Source organism: Bubalus bubalis, chromosome 7 (genome assembly GCF_019923935.1).
Source record: "Bubalus bubalis isolate 160015118507 breed Murrah chromosome 7, NDDB_SH_1, whole genome shotgun sequence".
Lineage (NCBI taxonomy): Eukaryota > Metazoa > Chordata > Mammalia > Artiodactyla > Bovidae > Bubalus > Bubalus bubalis.
In genome coordinates, this window is record NC_059163.1 from 14,844,305 (window position 1) to 14,861,618 (window position 17,314).

At 51.4% G+C, this 17,314-nt stretch overlaps 1 pseudogene; it reads right to left on the reverse strand.

The window, feature by feature from the left end:
• Nucleotides 1-17,314, reverse strand: part of LOC102393352 — a 59,748-nt pseudogene that overhangs the window by 2,441 nt on the left and 39,993 nt on the right.

Sequence of the window (17,314 nt, forward strand, 5' to 3'; positions counted from 1 at the left end):
ATCCCGGCAGTCTCTGCAAGGCAGATGGATGCAAGGAGAGGGTTTGGGCCAAACGTTTCCTCCGGGCATTCAGAGTTCTCCCACCAAGTCACCCATTTCATTCAATCTCACACCCCTCCCACCTGTGGCCCACACCACAGGCAGCCTGAATCATCTATTGTTGAAAATGCCTCAAACCACCTTGAATCTCTAGTGCAACCATTTTTAAATTACAAACGAAGAGACAAGGCCCAGAGAGGGAACGTCATCTCTTCGAGATCACATAGGAAGTTAGCTTAGATTTCTCTTTGCTGTTCAAGGTCTGGGATGTCAGCTCCCTTTTTTGTCATCTATTGCTATCTCCGCTCAGAGGGACCTCAGCTCTCCTCCTTCTAGGAAACGTTCTGTTCAACTCTGGGCTCTGGCTGAAGATGCTGATGCCTCACAACACCTCAGGCCACAGTGATTGGTCAGGCTTGGATCATGTGATTTGATCAGGACCAATTAGATTCCAGATATTCAAGCTGGTTATAGAAAAGGCAGGGGAACTAGAGATCAAATTGCCAACATCCGCTGGATCATGGAAAAAGCAAGAGAGTTCCAGAAAAACATCTACTTCTGCTTTATTGACTATGCCAAAGCCTTTGACTGTGTGGATCACAATAAACTGTGGAAAATTCTGAAAGAGCTGGGAATACCAGACCACCTGACCTGCCTCTTGAGAAACCTGTATGCAGGTCAGGAAGCAACAGAAATGGACATGGAACAACAGACTGGTTCCAAATAGGAAAAGAAGTACGTCAAGGCTGTATATTGTCACCCTGCTTATTTAACTTCTATGCAGAGTACATCATGAGAAACACTGGACTGGAGTAAGCACAAGCTGGAATCAAGATTGCCGGGAGAAAAAAAAAAAAAAAAAGATTGCCAGGAGAAATATCAATAACATCAGATATGCAGATGACATCACCCTTATGGCAGAAAGTGAGAACTAAAGAGCCTCTTGATGAAAGTGAAAGAGGAGGGTGAAAAAGTTGGCTTAACGCTCAACATTCAGAAAACTAAGATCATGGCATCCAGTCCCATCACTTCAAGGCAAATAGATGGGGAAACAATGGAAACAGTGAGAGACTTTATTTTTGGGGGCTCCAAAATCACTGCAGATGGTGACTGCAGCCATGAAATTAAAAGACGCTTACTCCTTGGAAGGAAAGTTATGACCAACCTAGACAGCATATTGAAAAGCAGAGACATTACTTTGTCCACAAAGGTCCATCTGGTCAAGGCTACGTTTTTTAAAGTGGCCATGTATGGATGTGAGAGGTGGACTATAAAGAAAGCTGAGCACCGAAGAATTGATGCTTTTGAACTGTGGTGTTGGAGAAGACTCTTGAGGGTCCCTTGAACTGCAAGGAGATCCAACCAGTCCATTCTAAAGGAAGTCAGTCCTGAATATCCATTGGAAGGACTGATGCTGAAGCTGAAGCTCCAATTCTGTGGCCACCTGATTCGAAGAACCAACTCATTGGAAAAGATCCTGATGCTGGGAAAGATTGAAGGCAGGAGGAGAAGAGGACAACAGAGGATGTGATGGTTGGATGGCATCACCAACTGTATGGACATGAGTTTGAGTAAGCTCCAGGAGTTGGTGATGGACAGGGAGGCCTGGCGTGCTGCAGTACATGGGGTCGCAAGGAGTCAGACACAACTGAGTGACTGAACTGAACTGACTGAAAAAGATAATATCTCCTCTGAGCCTTCTTTGGGCTGTAATCTTTTCACAATGACAGTATTGAAGGTTATTAATTCCAGGTCCCCATAATAAATTTAATAATGATGAAAAAGTTTAAGATATTGTAAGAATTATAAAAATGTGGCACATGGATGTGAACTGAGCAAATGCTATTGGAAGAATAGTGCAGATAGACTCGCTCCATGCACAGTCGTCACAAAGCTTCAATTGTTAAAAATAAAAAAGCAATATCTTCAAAGCTCAGGAAAGGGAAGCATATAAATTGAGGTATGCCTGTAGTGAGAATGACCAATCCTGTATATTGGATTTAGGTCTTTAGTTTTTAAAGACTTCTCCATAGCAGCATCTTTAAATGGAATCATTGTTTAATGCATTTTGTGTTCACCTATTTCAATAAAGATATCACACTGTAAGGATGTTTATCTACAGAAGTCTCAGTGGAGACAACTCATATATGTTGCAGATCAGAACATGGAATTAGAATCACCCTCACCTGTTGACAGAATATCTGGATTTAGATAAAACTCTTCTTTTCAATAAAGAAGACTTGAAATAACTTGGTGACAAACGTCATATTAAGAAAGATAAAAATACACTAGGGAAGAAAAAGGAGGAGAATCAGGGAAAAGATGTCCAGGGGGATACAGGTGAGTCCCAAATCTACCTTTACTAGCTGTATGATCTTAAATCATTGACCCTCTTTGAACCTCAGTTTGTCCATATTTAAAATGAAAGAGTTGAATCTGAGGTCCCTGAGGTCCCTTCCTGCCCCAAAGGAGCTCAGACTCCTGGGGGCACCAGCTTATTTCCGTCGCTCGCCCCGGGGCAGGGATGGCAGGTGCACTGAAAGGCGGCCCTCTTACCCTCAGCTCTCGAGTCGGCACTACGGGTCTGTGCTGCAGCGCCACCCCGCTCCTCTGGCCGAGGTCCCTGGTGAGGGTCGAGGGTCCCAGCAGGAGCCAGAGCACCGAGTGGACAACCGAGGTGTCGTTCAGCGTGACGTTGATGGACAGGGCCCACTGCTGTTTGATCAACAGCCGCCGATGGAGCATGACCTGCAGGGAAGAGTCATCTGACAGGCCCCGCCTGGCCCCTGGCAGGCCTGTGGTGACCAGAGGGGCCTCCTCCTACCTCCATCTGCCCGCTCCCTTGGCTGGAGACGCCGTGCGCCTGCTCCGACAGCCGCACCAGCCTGCTCTGTCTGTCCTGGATGAAGGCCGACTGAGTCATGGGGTAGTAATTCTGTGGACAGAAATATTGCCAGAGTGGTGGTCATGGTCATGGGCCAAGTGGGCCACCTGAGCAGGCATCTCCCTCGGGCCCCCACCAGCCTCCCCCACAGGCACAGCGGCAGCTCGGGGCGGCACTGGTGGTGTTGGGGAGGGGCTCTGACTTGTGAGATGGACGCCCTGGGATTCAAATCCAGCCCCACTGCTTCCTGACCTTACGAGCTGGGGGACTCAGGCTGCCCAAGCCTCAGTTTCAGTTCAGTCAGGTCAGTCGCTCAGTCGTGTCCGACTCTTTGCAACCCCATGAACCGCAGCACGCCAGGCCTCCTTGTCCATCACCTCAGTTTCCCCAGCTGTAAAAGGGGCCCCCAAAGCATCCCTGAGAAACTGTGGCAGGAAGGGAATGAAGGCTTGTGTGTCCGTCCAGTCTGATAGGCTAATGGTTGCCCGATAGTAAAGCGCTCAAGCCTGGGCTAGAAAGCGGTCACACAGTCCACACCCTTTGCTCTGTTGGAGCAAGATGTCCTGGGCTGAGGGCCTTGGACTCTCTGGAGCCCAGGCCACAGCGGGTGAGAACCAGCCAACAGGGATGAGAGGGACCAGAAACTCAAGGAAGATAGAGCAGGGAGGGGCACATTCCCCACTGGAAGGAGAAAGAACTCACATGGATTGAGGCTCAGGAGGTGCCCAGCCTGGCACTGCTCCTGGATCATCCCCGCGGATCGCACAGCGCTGAGGGGAGGTAACCCCGTTTCCCAGGAGAGCACCGAGGCCCAGGGAAGCCAAGGGACTTGCCCCAGGTCATGCTGCTGGGGGCAAAGCATCTCAGAGCTGAACTGATTTCAGAAATCAGCCTGTGCGGTTTCCCAGGCAACCAGGCAGTGGCTCGACTAAGAGCAGCAAAGGAGGGTCACACCCGCTCAGGCCTGGACAGGCACCATCTGCTTCATCCTCAAAGCAATCCCAGCAGGTCAGTCATCTGACAGAGGAGGACACGCGGTGCCCACAGTGGACCTCAGGGACTTTCCTCATATATAGGGGCACCAGAGCTCTGACCACAGGTCTGAACAAGCCTGGGTCTCAGCCCCTAACAGCACACACGGGCGACAAAGATTCTGGGAGATGCTCTGGGGGCCTCTGCCGCTGGAGCTAAAGGGGGTCCCTCCAGTCTTCTGGCAAAGTGCCATCAGAACTGCTTCTGTGGACCCTGTGACCACGGGGCACCACAGAGCGTACCCGGGCGATGTTGTTTTCATGGTGCTTGTAGGCTCTGCGCTGCATCTGGTACCCATTGTTGTCGGAGTAGAGGACCCGGGCGGTGTTGAGATTGGTGCTGGTCCTCCAGATGGCCTCGCGGTTCAGCTCCAAGGGCCCACCCTGTACTCCTGCTCTATGTGATGACACAGCAGCTCCCCGTCAGTGCCCGGGGGCCCGCGGGCCAGCCGGGAGTAGACGGTGTACGTGGGGTCCCTGCTATTCACCGTCCTGGAGGAGGAGCAGAAGAGATACGTCAAGCTGGGGGAGACTTCCAGACGCCTGTCCCTGCTTCTTTCCTACCTTCATCTCCTCCTGTTTCCCCCCTCCCTCCTTCCTGCAGGGCCACATGGGCAGAGGGGCTTCTTGGGCAATAAACAGGAGGAGCCCCCCTTCCCTGAAGGCCCGGAGCATCTGGCCAGGCCTGGGTGGTTTATTTCTCTTCTGTTAATGAAAACACAAGAACTGCTTTGGCGTGCAATGTCATTGCCACCACGGGCTGCTGGCCCACCTCTGGACTTAGATGCCACCAAGGAGACAGCACAGGCAAAGACAGCCGGGACTGCAGAGGCTGGACCAACTCATGTCTGCACCGAACGTTCTTTGAGATAGGCCCGTGTGTGCGCACAGGTGCAGGAGCTGGGGGTCTGGAGCAGACACATTTCACCATCCACCTGTCCATGAGCACCCACCTCTGCTGGGCACAACCAGAGGGGCCGACCTCACCTGTAGAAGTATTGCCGGATCTCGGTCAGGAGCTCCCCCTCGACGATCTCCATTCCCACAGTCTCCCACGCTGGCTTCGCGGTTTCATTGGACGTGAACACATAGTTATCGGAAATGGGTCCCTGATCCTCATCACCGTTCGCCTCGTACTCCATGAACTGCTGAGTCACTTGTATGGTTTGGTTACTCTGCCTGCAGTGGTGGGAAAGAGAAAAGAGCGTTATCCTCTTGTTGATGTCCCATCCCTCTGATGGGAACCAGGCTCACAAGCCTCTATACAGACACCAGCCTGGAACCAGGAGTGAACAGAAGTGGCCTCTGTAGTGGCCACCTGGGTGGCATATCTGTCAATGGAATATTACTGAGCCCTCAAGAGGAATGAGGGTCTCATCCTTGCTGCCATGTGGATGAATCTTGGAAACGTGATCCTATGTGAAAGAAACCAGTCTCCAAAGGATCCCAGGTGGTGTGATTCCATTGCAGGAAATGCCCACAGAGGCAAATCCAGAGAGACAGAAAGGAGATTCCAGTAGCCAGGGCCCTGGGGGAGGTGAAAATGGGGAACGTGAGGATTCTTTTTGGAGGTGATGGAAATATCTGAAAACTGTGGCGTTTCCTGCACACCTCTGTGAATACAGGAAACAGCACAGACATGTACCGTGTAACGTGGAGACTTGTATGGTATGTGAAATATATCAACACGCTTGTCATATATGAAGGAACAAAGGCCCTCCTCCAGCAAACTGGCCCTGGGGTGGTCTGCGCATATGATGGCTGCCCTCCTCAGGCCTCTGCACAGGCAGGTCCTTCTAAGGAACCACTGTCCGCTCATCTGACCCATGGATTCCCTGCAGACTGCAAGGCCTCAGGCCTGGCTCTGGGTGTCTCGTCCCTGCCAAGCCTCCTCTGAGCCGCCCTCTGTCTATTCCAACAGGCTTCCCTCTCTGACTGTGTGGCAGGTGCTGGTTGTACCCCTACTGGGAGATGAGGGAGCCTGGTGAGAAGCACACCTTCCCTCACCTGAGCCCAAAGCACCTCAAGACACACAGGGGCCAGGCAGATGGACAGCAGGACACTCCTGGGAAGGGCTGGGCAGGGATGGGGCTTGGGTGTGGGGCACCCGTGGGTGGGCAGAAAGGGATGGAGAGCTGGAGCCGGCCCTTCAGGGGCATCCCAGAAGGGGCGTGGGGCTTGAGTGATGATGGAGCCCAAAGCCAGCCTGCAGGCTTCAGCTTTCCCTGCCTGACCAGGGAAGCTCACATGTGCTGGGGTTGTACCCCATTTCTGCTGCCCCCCACACCCTCTGCTGACTTCCCATGCTGGATCCTATGGGTCCTGGTTGCTTTTATGGCCCAGCCTAGACTCACACAACCTACAAATGAAGCTGGCTACACAGCAAGAGTCTTCACGACCATCACATCCTTGCCATGACAGTGAGGAAGTGAAGATGCAGGTGGGGCATTACCTGCCCAGGTCCCAGGACCCTCCTGGCCTCAGAGGCAGCAATGGCTGCACCTCACCTCTCCCAGATGCTGTGCATCAGGTTGGTGTCCTCGTCCAGGTACACGGTGTAGCAGTCATTCTCCACGTGCACCAGGCGCCTGCCCATGCTTGAGTCATGTCTCCTGGGTCTGCGGCCAAACTGCTTGGTGTTGGCCATCGTGGCCTCAGTCACCTGAGTGTCCCCCTTGACCCTCCTGCTGGGCTTGATGACATAATACTGGTAACTGAGTCCTGGGATCGTGGTCAGCACAAGCAGGTCATAGACAGATGGCATCTCCTTTGAGTTCTGAACCTGCAAGGCCAGAGGGACAGGATCACATGACGGATGTCACAGGCGGAAGACATCTCAGTCTCCTTAGCAACCCTGGGCTTACACACCTCCTGGATGGAGTGCTCGCTCCCCAGGGGGGCAGCAGGGTCATCCATCATTGGGCTGAGCTGGGCTCCCCTCCTGCATCCTCTCTGCTCAACAGGGTCCTAGCCCAGCCCCTTCTCCCTCCTCCTTCCCTTCTCCTTTGGGGCTGAAAAACCAAGGTCCCTCCTTCCCAACTCTCCCTGCTGTTTCCTGCCTCTCTTACGCTGTTCCCTCGACCCAGAGAGCCTCCTCTTTGGAGGGAGCGCTCTTGTCTCTTCATCCTCCAATTTCCCAGAGGAGGGAGGTTTTCAGGTCATCCCTCCAGGATTTTCCCTATCTCCAAGTTATCTGATTTAGGGACAGGATGAGGACTCTGGGTCCATGCAGGGAGCCCCCTGACTCTTTAAGGAACAGGTGCCATCTCTGGGCTTCTGATGGGGGTTTTGTGGTGGGGGGAGGCTATTAGCAAATTTATGTGGCTCCTTATAAGATGGACTGGGACCTGGGCCCCTTTGCTGCAGTACTGCAATGCTTGGACACACTTCTCCTCTAGCAACAAAATACAAAGAAATTGTATGGGACCAAAAATAACCACGTACATGCCCAGCTGGGGGCAAATTCTGGACAAAAGATACAAAAAGACCAAAAAACTTAACTGTCACTTAAAAAAAAAAAAGTCTGGAGGCAAAGCAGGGGTCAGAACAAAAGCATGGGCCCTGCACACACCACCACCTAAGGGGTGGACAAACACCTCAGCCACCCCTCCGACCCAACTCCTGGGCACACCCCTACCCTCACCCCATAGAAACAGCCAGCTCCCCTTTTGGAAAACAAGCAAGCAAGGGAAGCTGTTGTTTGTTTTCACCCCGCCTCCATGCTGCCACAGGGGCCCCACTAAAGTCTTGCCTGAATTTCTTGGTCTGGCCTCTGATCAACTTCTATTAATTAAAAATGTCAAGTACCCTGGTCAGTGGGGCTTCCCTGGTGGCTCAGATGGTAAAGAATCTGCCTGCAATGTTGGAGACCTGGGTTCAATCCCTGGGTCAGGAAGATTCCCCTGGAGAAGGAAATGACAACCCACTCCAGTATTCTTGCCTGGAGAATCCCATGGCTAGAGGATCCTGGCAGGCTGAAGTCCATGGACTTGCAAAGAGTCAGACACAACTGAGCAACCAACACATTCACCCTGGTCAGTAATAGACCCTCCAACTCGGCCTTTCTGTGAACAAAAGCAGGCATCTGGCCCCACCCATACCCCCAAACGTGTCCTGAAGCTTTTCCTCCACTACAGTTATCCTGGGCCACATTCTCTGCCTTCTTATTTTGCTCCTGTCTGGATCCCCCTGCTAGAATATGAGCCCCCAGGGGGCACGGACTTTTGTTGGCTTGGTAATTTTCTCCAGCACCTAGATTAAGGCCTGACACATAGTAGGTGTTCAATCATCTTTAAGAACATTTACTCTTAGTGGGTATCGCTTTTGGTTGGGGAGGGGGATGTTATGTGCTCAGTCTGCTCAAACCAATACCCATCAATGTCAGAGGAACCCTTCCTCTCGGTCTCAGTTAAGGACTACTGCCTGGACTGCTAGGTCCTCACTCCATGCCTTAACTGTCCAGTTCTGTGTCTGATTCCTGAATCCATGGGGCCTCCAGTGTCCAGGGGCCCAGAGTGGGCATTCAGGAGTGTTTGCTGAAAGGTTGCTCATGGCAGAACCTCCTCCACCTCCCCAAGGAAGAGTCAGCTGGGAGACAAGTAGGGTGCTGTCTGGGACCACATCCAGTTCCAGGTCTTGGGAGGAGATGGGGTGGGACCACCCACTCATACTGGATGCGGGTGTTGCCAAGACAGGAATTTGCCCCCAGCCCCTAACAAAGCACTTCTATAAAGACCCGCTTGTAAGACTCTGCATGGATTTTCCTATACAAAGTGGGAATTTTGATAATATTATGAAAGTGAAAGTGTTGGTTGCTCAGTTGTGTCTGACTGTAGCCCACCAGCTTCCTCTGTCCATGGGATTTTCCAGGCAAGAATGCTGGAGTGGGTTGCCATTTCCTTCTCCAGGGGATTTTCCTGACCCAGGGATCAAACCCGGGTCTCCAGCACAGAAAGCACATTCTTTACCATATGAGCCACAAGGGAAGCCCTTATAATATTGTATATAGCCCTGTATGGGCAGATGTCACCCATGCAGCCCACACCAGGAGACCTCCCAGGTTGGGGACGGTAGAAGGGATTTCAGGCCAAATCAGATGCCAAAGCCTAGGATCAGTGCTTTGGGTGGATCCCACTGACCCTGAGGACAATGTCCTCATAGTGGGGTTGTCATTGCTCACTAAAATGGCCCTCACTTCTCGGGGGTCCCTGCCTAGAACAGAGGCAGCAATCGCGAGTGCAACTGAGGCAGGATTCCTGCCCATACCTGTGCAGGCACGGGGTGGCCTGACTCAACTGTGACGCTGACCTTGGGGAAGTCCACAGTCAGGGTGATGATGGTGGTGACTGTCCAGGCCAGGGGGTTGTACATCACAGCAAAGTATCCCCCAGGCTCAAGGCCTGCACACACACAAGAGGTTTACTCGCTGTCGTGTGACACACTCCACACACCTGGGTGCCCCTTGGAACAAGGGAAACTGAGGCAGGTGAGACCAACCCTGAAGACTCCAGGGAGAGGGACAGACAGAGACGGGGCCTCAGACATGCAGCCACACTCTGTTCATGGCGCTGTCCCGGTTCCCAAATGTGGGGTGGGGGGTGTCCCTCCAGAAGCTGAGGGTCCGTGTACTCCTCACCCATCTCTCCCTGTCAGCCCAATTTCCTGGTGAGTACACTGAGGTCCAGAGAGGTAGAATCGCCTGCACAAGGCCTGGCGACTCATCTGGATGGAGACTCCGAGTCTGAAGCTCAGGTGATCAGGCCCCCTCCCTGGTCCCAGAAGCTCTCTTCTCAGAAAGGGGCCTAGACTCTGCCAGACTGCAGGGGCTCCCAGCAAGGGCCTTGCTTACCTGTGTGGGCTGGGAACCTGTCCTGGATGATGGCGGACATCAGCTTCTGCACCCCATGCATCCCGTTGTTCAGGCGTCCCACAAACATGTCACTCACCTTGGGGGTGTGAGTCCCGGTGATGGCTTTGTGATGCTGGACCTGTGTTCCCACCCCAAGCAGGACGAGAGTGGGGTCAGGACCTGCTCCTGCTCAGCACCTGCCCTCCTGGGATCCACTGGGCATGGGCTCTCTTTCCCTCTTAGCAGGTGCTAGTGGAGAAGGTGGGAGTTCCCCCCACTTTACAGAAGAGGAAACTGAGGTCAGAGAGGCTTATGGACTTCCCCAACTTTGAAGACCTTATGAAAACCTATACCTGACTCCCTGACCTGGGGCAGAAAGCAGACTTTCAGAGGCACCCTCCCCAGCTTGATCCCTGAGGAAGGCTTTCTTATCTCTCCCTGCTATTCTTTGGAACTCTGCATTCAAATGGGTATATCTTTTCTTTTCTCCTTTGCCTTTCGCTTCTCTTCTTTTCATAGGTATTTGTAAGGCCTCCTCAGACAACCATTTTGCCTTTTTGCATTTCTTCTCTTGGGGATGGTCTTGATCCCTGCCTCCTGTACAATGTCATGAACCTCTGTCCATAGTTCTTCAGGTGCTCTGTCTATCAGATCTAATCCCTTGAATCTATTTGTCACTTCCACTGTATAATCATAAGGAATTTGATTTAGGTCATACCTGAATGGTCTAGTGGTTTTCCCTACTTTCTTAAATTTAAGTCTGAATTTGGCAATAAGGAGTTCATGATCTGAGCCACAGTCAGTTCCTGGTCTTGTTTTTGCTGATTGTATAGAGCTTCTCCATCTTTGGCTGCAAAGAATACAATCAATCTGATTTCAGTATTGACCATCTGGTGATGTCCATGTGTAGAGTCTTCTCTTGTGTTGTTGGAAGAGGGTGTTTGCTATGACCAGTGCGTTCTTTTGGCAAAACTCTGTTAGCCTTTGCCCTGCTTCATTCCATATTCCAAGGCCAAATTTGCCTGTTACTCCAGGTGTTTCTTGACTTCCTACTTTTGCATTCCAGTCCCCTTCCTGTAACGAAAAGGACATCTTTTGGCGGTGTTAGTTCTAGAAGGTCTTGTAGGTCTTCACAGAACTGTTCAACTTCAGCTTCTTCAGCATCACTGGTCAGGGCATAGACTTGGATTACTGTGATATTGAATGGTTTGCCTTGGAAACGAACAGAGATCATTCTGTCGTTTTTGAGATTGCATCCAAGTACTGCATTTTGGACTCTTTTGTTGACTATGATGGCTACTCCATTTCTTCTAAAGGATTCTTGCCCACAGTAGTAGACATAATGGTCATCTGAGTTAAATTCACCCATTCCAGTCCATCTTAGTTCGCTGATTCCTAAAATGTCAATGTTCACTCTTGCCATCTCCTGTCAAACAGGAGAATTTGCCTTGATTCATGAACCTAATATTACAGGTTCCTATGAAATATTGTTCTTTAGCATCGGACTTTACTTCCATCACCAGTTATATCCACAGCTGGGTGTTGTTTTTGCTTTGGCTCCATCTCTTCATTCTTTCTGGGTTATTTCTCCACTGATCTTCAGTAGCATATTGGGCACCTACTGACCTTGGGAGTTCATCTTTCAGTGTCCTATCTTTATGTCTTTTCATACTGTTCATGGGGTCCTCAAGAAAATTAGAGATACCAAGGGAGCATTTCATGCAAATTTGGGCACAATAAAGGACAGAAATGGTATGGACCTAACAGAAGCAGAAGATATTAAGAAGAGGTGGCAAGAATAACCAGAAGAACTGTACAAAAAAGATCTTCACGACCCAGATAATCACGATGGTGTGATCACTCACCTAGAGCCAGACATCCTGGAATGTGAAGTTAAGTGGGCCTTAGGAAGCATCACTATGAAAAAAGCTAGTGGAGGTGATGGAATTTCTTCCAGTTGAGCTCATTCAAAAACTAAAAGATGATGCTGTGAAAGTGCTGCACTCAATATGCCAGCAAATTTGGAAAACTCAGCAGTGGCCACAGGACTGGAAAAGGTCCATTTTCATTCCACTCCCAAAGAAAGGCAATGCCAAAGAATGCTCAAACTACTGCACAATTATACTCATCTCACACACTAGTAAAGTAATGCTCAAAATTCTCCAAAACAGGCTTCAACAGTATGTGAACAAGTGAACCTCCAGATGTTCAAGCTGGATTTGGAAGAGGAACCAGAGATCAAATTGCCAACATCTGTTGGATCATAGAAAAAAGTGAGAGAGTTTCAGAAAAACATCTATTTCTTCTTCATTGACTATGCCAAAGCCTTTGATTTTGTGGATCACAACAAACTTTGGAAAATTTTTAAAGAGATGGGAATACCAGACCACCTTATCTGCCTGCCGAGACATCTGTATGCAGGTCAAGAAGCAACAGTTAGAACTGGACATGGAACAACAGACTGCTTCCAAATCGGGAAGGAGTATGTCAAAGCTGTATATAGTCACCCTGCTTATTTAACTTATATGCAGAGTACATCATGAGAAATGCTGGACTGGATAAAGCACAAGCTGGAATCAAGATTGCTGGGAGAAATATCAATAACCTGAGATATGCAGATGACACCACCCCAATGGCAGAAAGAGAAGAGGAACTAAAAAGCCTCTTGATGAAAGTGAAAGAGGAGAGTGAAAATGTTGGCTTAAAACTTAACATTTAGAAAACTAAGATCATGGCATCCGGTCCCATTACTTCATGGCAAATAGATGGGGAAACAGTGACAGACTTTATTTTGGGGGGCTCCAATCACTTGATTGCAGCCATGAAATTAAAAGACACTTTCTCCTTGAAAGAAAAGCTAATACCAACCTAGACAGCATATTAAAAAGCAGAGACATTACTTTGCCAACAAAGGTTCATCTAGTCAAAACTATGGTTTTTCTAGTAGTCATGTATGGATGTGATAGTTGGACTATAAAGAAAGCTGAGCGCCGAAGAATTGATGCTTTTGAACTGTGGTGTTGGAGAAGACCCTTGAGAGTCCCTTGGACGGCAAGGAGTTCCACCAGCCCATCCTAAAGGAAATCAGTCCTGAATATTCATTGGAATAACTGATGCTAAAGCTGAAACTCCAATACTTTGGCTATCTGATGCGAAGAACTGATTCATTAGACGAGACCGTGATGCTAGGAAAGATTGAAGGAGGAGGAGAAGGGGGTGACAGAGGATGAGATGGTTAGATGGCATCACCTACTTGATGGACATAAGTTTGAGTAGGCTCCAGGAGTTGGTGATGGACAAGGATCCGGGCATGCTGCAGTCCATGGGGTCGCAAAGAGTTGGACATGACTAAGCGACTGAACTGAACTGAACTCCCCAGCTTCACCTCCATGGCCCAGTCATCCCATAAGTTTCTAACCTGCTCCAGACATGCCCTGCACGTGACCTTGACACTCGTCTGCATCCTACAGGGGCAATATTACCTCTTCCTCACAGAAGAGAGTTGAGTCTCCATCTGCATGGGGTGAAGCCATGTTTGTCCCCACTCTGATGGTTGGGAAAGTCAATCCGTTTCCCCACCCACCCCACTCCCACATACACAATGACTAGTCCTGCCAACAGTTCTCTTTATGAATGTCATGGCCAGTGTAGCACATTTCTGACTGGAGACAAGTTTTAGCACTTCTTGGTTCTCATCAGTATAGTGGGGGACAAGTGGAGATGGAAATTTGTGGACATGTTCTTTTGTGGCAGCCACTGAGATCAGCAGTTTATATGTATCATCATATTCAACTGCCTGCCACCTGTCTAGGTGGACATGGGCTTCTGATTATCCAGGGAGAGAATCAGGCTCAGAGAGGGAAAGTCACTTGCCTGAGGCCACACAGCTCAACTGAGATTTGAACCGGCCCAGGACGGTTGGGCACCGATACTGCTCGACTTTGCCCTTTACCCTCTGGGTGAATCTGGTTCTAAAGCTCACTGAAGCCACAGGTGGAAGTCTGGGGACCTAGCCTTGATGCAGCTTCATCATGCACAGGTCCTAGGACCCAAGGTGACCTCAGTGTTCTCATCTGTCAAGGGGACCTGTAGTGACTGGGGACCGGGAGGATCTGGCGGCCTAGGGAGGGGGAAGCACGCACCCAGGAAGGTCCCATCCTGTTCCTGCCACTGAGAGGTGTGGTGTTACCTCGGAAACTGCCCAGCAGAGCTTCTGGAGCTGCTGCAGGCCCCAGGCCCGGTCCAGGAACCAGTGTGGAGCCAACATGAAGCCTGTGAACAAGGACTCCCCGGCGTAGAGCAGAGCACTGGCTCGCCGCGCCAGCCCCTTGAGCCCACTTCAGGAGGCGTAGAACCCAGTCCCGGAATGAAACATATCTAGGAGAAAAAGGCCGGTAGTGGCTAGGATGTCCTGGAGCCCCCTAAGCCTCAATCCTGGAAAACAGAGGAAGATGGTGTTAGTGAAGGGTAGACTCCTACCAGGTTACCCGGGGAGGCAACCTGGGTTGGGGGTGATATCAGGGCTCCTGCTCCAACCAGGCAAGCAACTGCCCAGGAGCCCTTGAGGAACTAAGCAGGTGGCAAGGTCAGGCTGGGCTGGGCCAAGCCTGGAGAGGCCTGGGTACTGAAGGACTGTGATGGGGACAAGACAGCCTGGTGAGCGTGGGACCCTGGGAAAGCCTGTGAGCAAAGGTCCTGGAGGACTTCAGGGGAGGAGGGAGTGGGATGAGGGCCAGGAGGACAGGACCCAGAGGGGAGGGGCCTGGAGTGCTGGCAGCCCCTGTGTGTCAGGATCCTGGAGAAGCCTGCATTTCAGTGGGGTCCCTCTGGCTGCCTGCAGGGAGGGGTGGGAGGGACGAGAGAGCCCAGAAACTACTGTCCTGACCCTGGACTGAGAGGACAAGCGTGGTGGGGGGAGGACAAAGGCTGAGCACCTTGGGGACAGGCTGTGTCTCAGCAGGTGGCTCACTGTTCCCTATTATTTCTGCTTCCTGCCTCCTCCCCAGGCTGGGCTGTGCTCCCATTCCCTGTTCTTCCCTCAAAGGACCTGGCTCAGACCAGGAGGGGTAGCCATGTGGCCTGGGGAAGGATCCCAGCTGTGGGGCCAGATGCAAGGGTCCTCCACACAGGGCCTTCCCCACGCTGAGTGTGGACAGGTCAGGCACAGCCCCTCCACAGCCTCAGCTCTAAGCTCAGCACCAACCCGCCAAGGCTGTCAAGATCCCACTGTCCTCCAACCAGGACCCAAGCCTCCTCTCTGATGTCCAGTCTCTGATTAAATGGCACCTCCTCCAGGAATCACCAATGTAGCCACGCCCACTCCACACACCCACAGGACTTATCTGTGTCCTTTCCACCAGGATGCAGCCACTTCCATACAGACTTCCTCCCACCTCGTCCCCTACCCCAGCTTCAACATAACCCCACATACCTCCTTGTATCCCCTCCCACCTCAAGTGTAACCAGGCCTACATAGAGGTATCCACTTCCACCTGGGCTGGAGCCCCACCCACATCCATGTAGCCCCTCCCACTTCCCATTAGGGGAGGAGAAGCCAGTCCTCCCCTAATCATAGGTTCCCAGGAGGTGTCCTGAGAGCTAAACAGCTTCCTCTTCTCACCACTCAGATGAGAGGCCAAAGCCCAAGAGGTACGACCAACCCAGGTCTGGGGGAATTAGGGCAGTGCCCAGACTGGAACCAACCCCTCTCAGTGGGGACCCATCCTGGTGTCTCTTTGCAAGGGAAGAAAATGAGAAGAGAAGTATTTACAGTTGAACTGCCATGTGGGTATCCCTCCAGTCCTCCGGGAACCCATTCACTGATAATGAGGACCTCTCCAGCTGAGTGATCCCAGCATGGACCTGGGGCTGGGCAAAGCTGGCTGGAGGCAGAGCCTGATTTTGTGTCCCTGGGATGTCCTGGCTCATGGGGACCTGGGCCCTTTCCAACCTTGATACCTTCTTCAGCCTCTTGGTTTCTCGTTCTGTGCAAAGACGGAGCAGGAGGACAAGGCTCCTTGAAGGACTCCGGGGTTTTATGCAATCAAGGTTGCAGAGGATTCGACCATTTGGCCAAAAACATTCCCTACTGATGTCCTGATCAGGCCCTGGGCTGGGGTGTGGAGGGTGGTTCTGTCTCCCCAGTTGTCAATGGGATGCTGTGTGTGGAAAAGTCCTTCCTGGCTTGCAGATAGGGGAGCAGAGTCTGCAAGGAGCTCAGCATAGGGGACAGTGGGGTTGGGCCTGAGAGTGGTGCTGATTCTGGGCTGCCTTTAGGTCACTGCAGGCCCTGAACTAAGATTCCTTAGGAGGGACTGCCCGGATCATGTCACAAGTGGGACCTTACCCCACGTGACTGAGATGCTATCATAAACTATTAACGGCAACATCTGCTGTGCCCTCTCTTTGGGTCAGGCACTAGGCTAAGGGCTCTCCTCCTTCTCACTTCATTTTTACCTTTGATGCACTAAGCACCATTAACATCCTTATCTTCCTGACAGAGGACAGATCCCAGGGTATGCATGTATCCAGGCAGAAGGCTCACCCCAAGACCTTTCACCCCTTAGACCAAAACCATCCCAGACTCCAGGACACAGGCTTGAGGAAGACAAGTTTCCCCAATAAGGACTATGTGGTAATCAGTGAAAACTGGGGCCCTGGGGGCAAAGAGGGGCCAAGGGATCTAGCCTTAAAGTCAGGAGGGCTTCCTGGAGGAGGTGACTCTACAAGGCAATGAGGACTTTCCAGGAAGAGAGGGTGGGAGGAGAGCACTCCCACAGGGAGCACTGTAGTGAAGGGCATAGAGACAGGAACCTGCTGAGTGTGGACCCTGGTGAGAGGTTCAACGTGCTGGGACCAGGCTGTGTACCTTGCTGGGTCAGGTAGGTGCGAGCAGCGCCCATATCTCCCCCAGTCCCCCTAGTAGGCTCCAAGCTCAGGGCTGAGCAGACACTGCGTTTGGAGACATTTTAACTCCCTGGATCACCACCTCTACCCCCAGAGGCTCATACCTGAAGAATACGGCAGGAGGTCACGGTGGTCTCGGACCTGCACCGGCTCATGTTCAGAGTGCAGAGTTTGGAAGTATTCGCTCAGCGTGGCGTACACCATCAGAACACCACACTGGGATATGTGCTTGTTGATGTAGCCCATTAGATAGTCCATGCTGGCAAACTGCACCGAGGCATTGAAGAATTGCCTGTTGCATCCCTGCAGGCCAGGGAACAGAAGCAGTGCCTTGCATTTCTGGGAGCAGAGCCCAAACTAAACAGGGCGAATTCCCCTTCAACCCTCCAAAACCACCCTCCTACTCCCCATGGTGGCCAATAACCTTCCAAGTCAGCTGGCAAGCTCAATGCCCTGAGTGTTTCCTTCTCTCTCCCACTCTCTTTATCATGTTATAACTTACACCCCTAGTATTGGTTTATCATATAGCTGGATATTTGTACTTTTCCAGCACCTTTCCCCAACTCTTTTTCACCTTAACCTCACCTCTGGAAACCACGAATCACC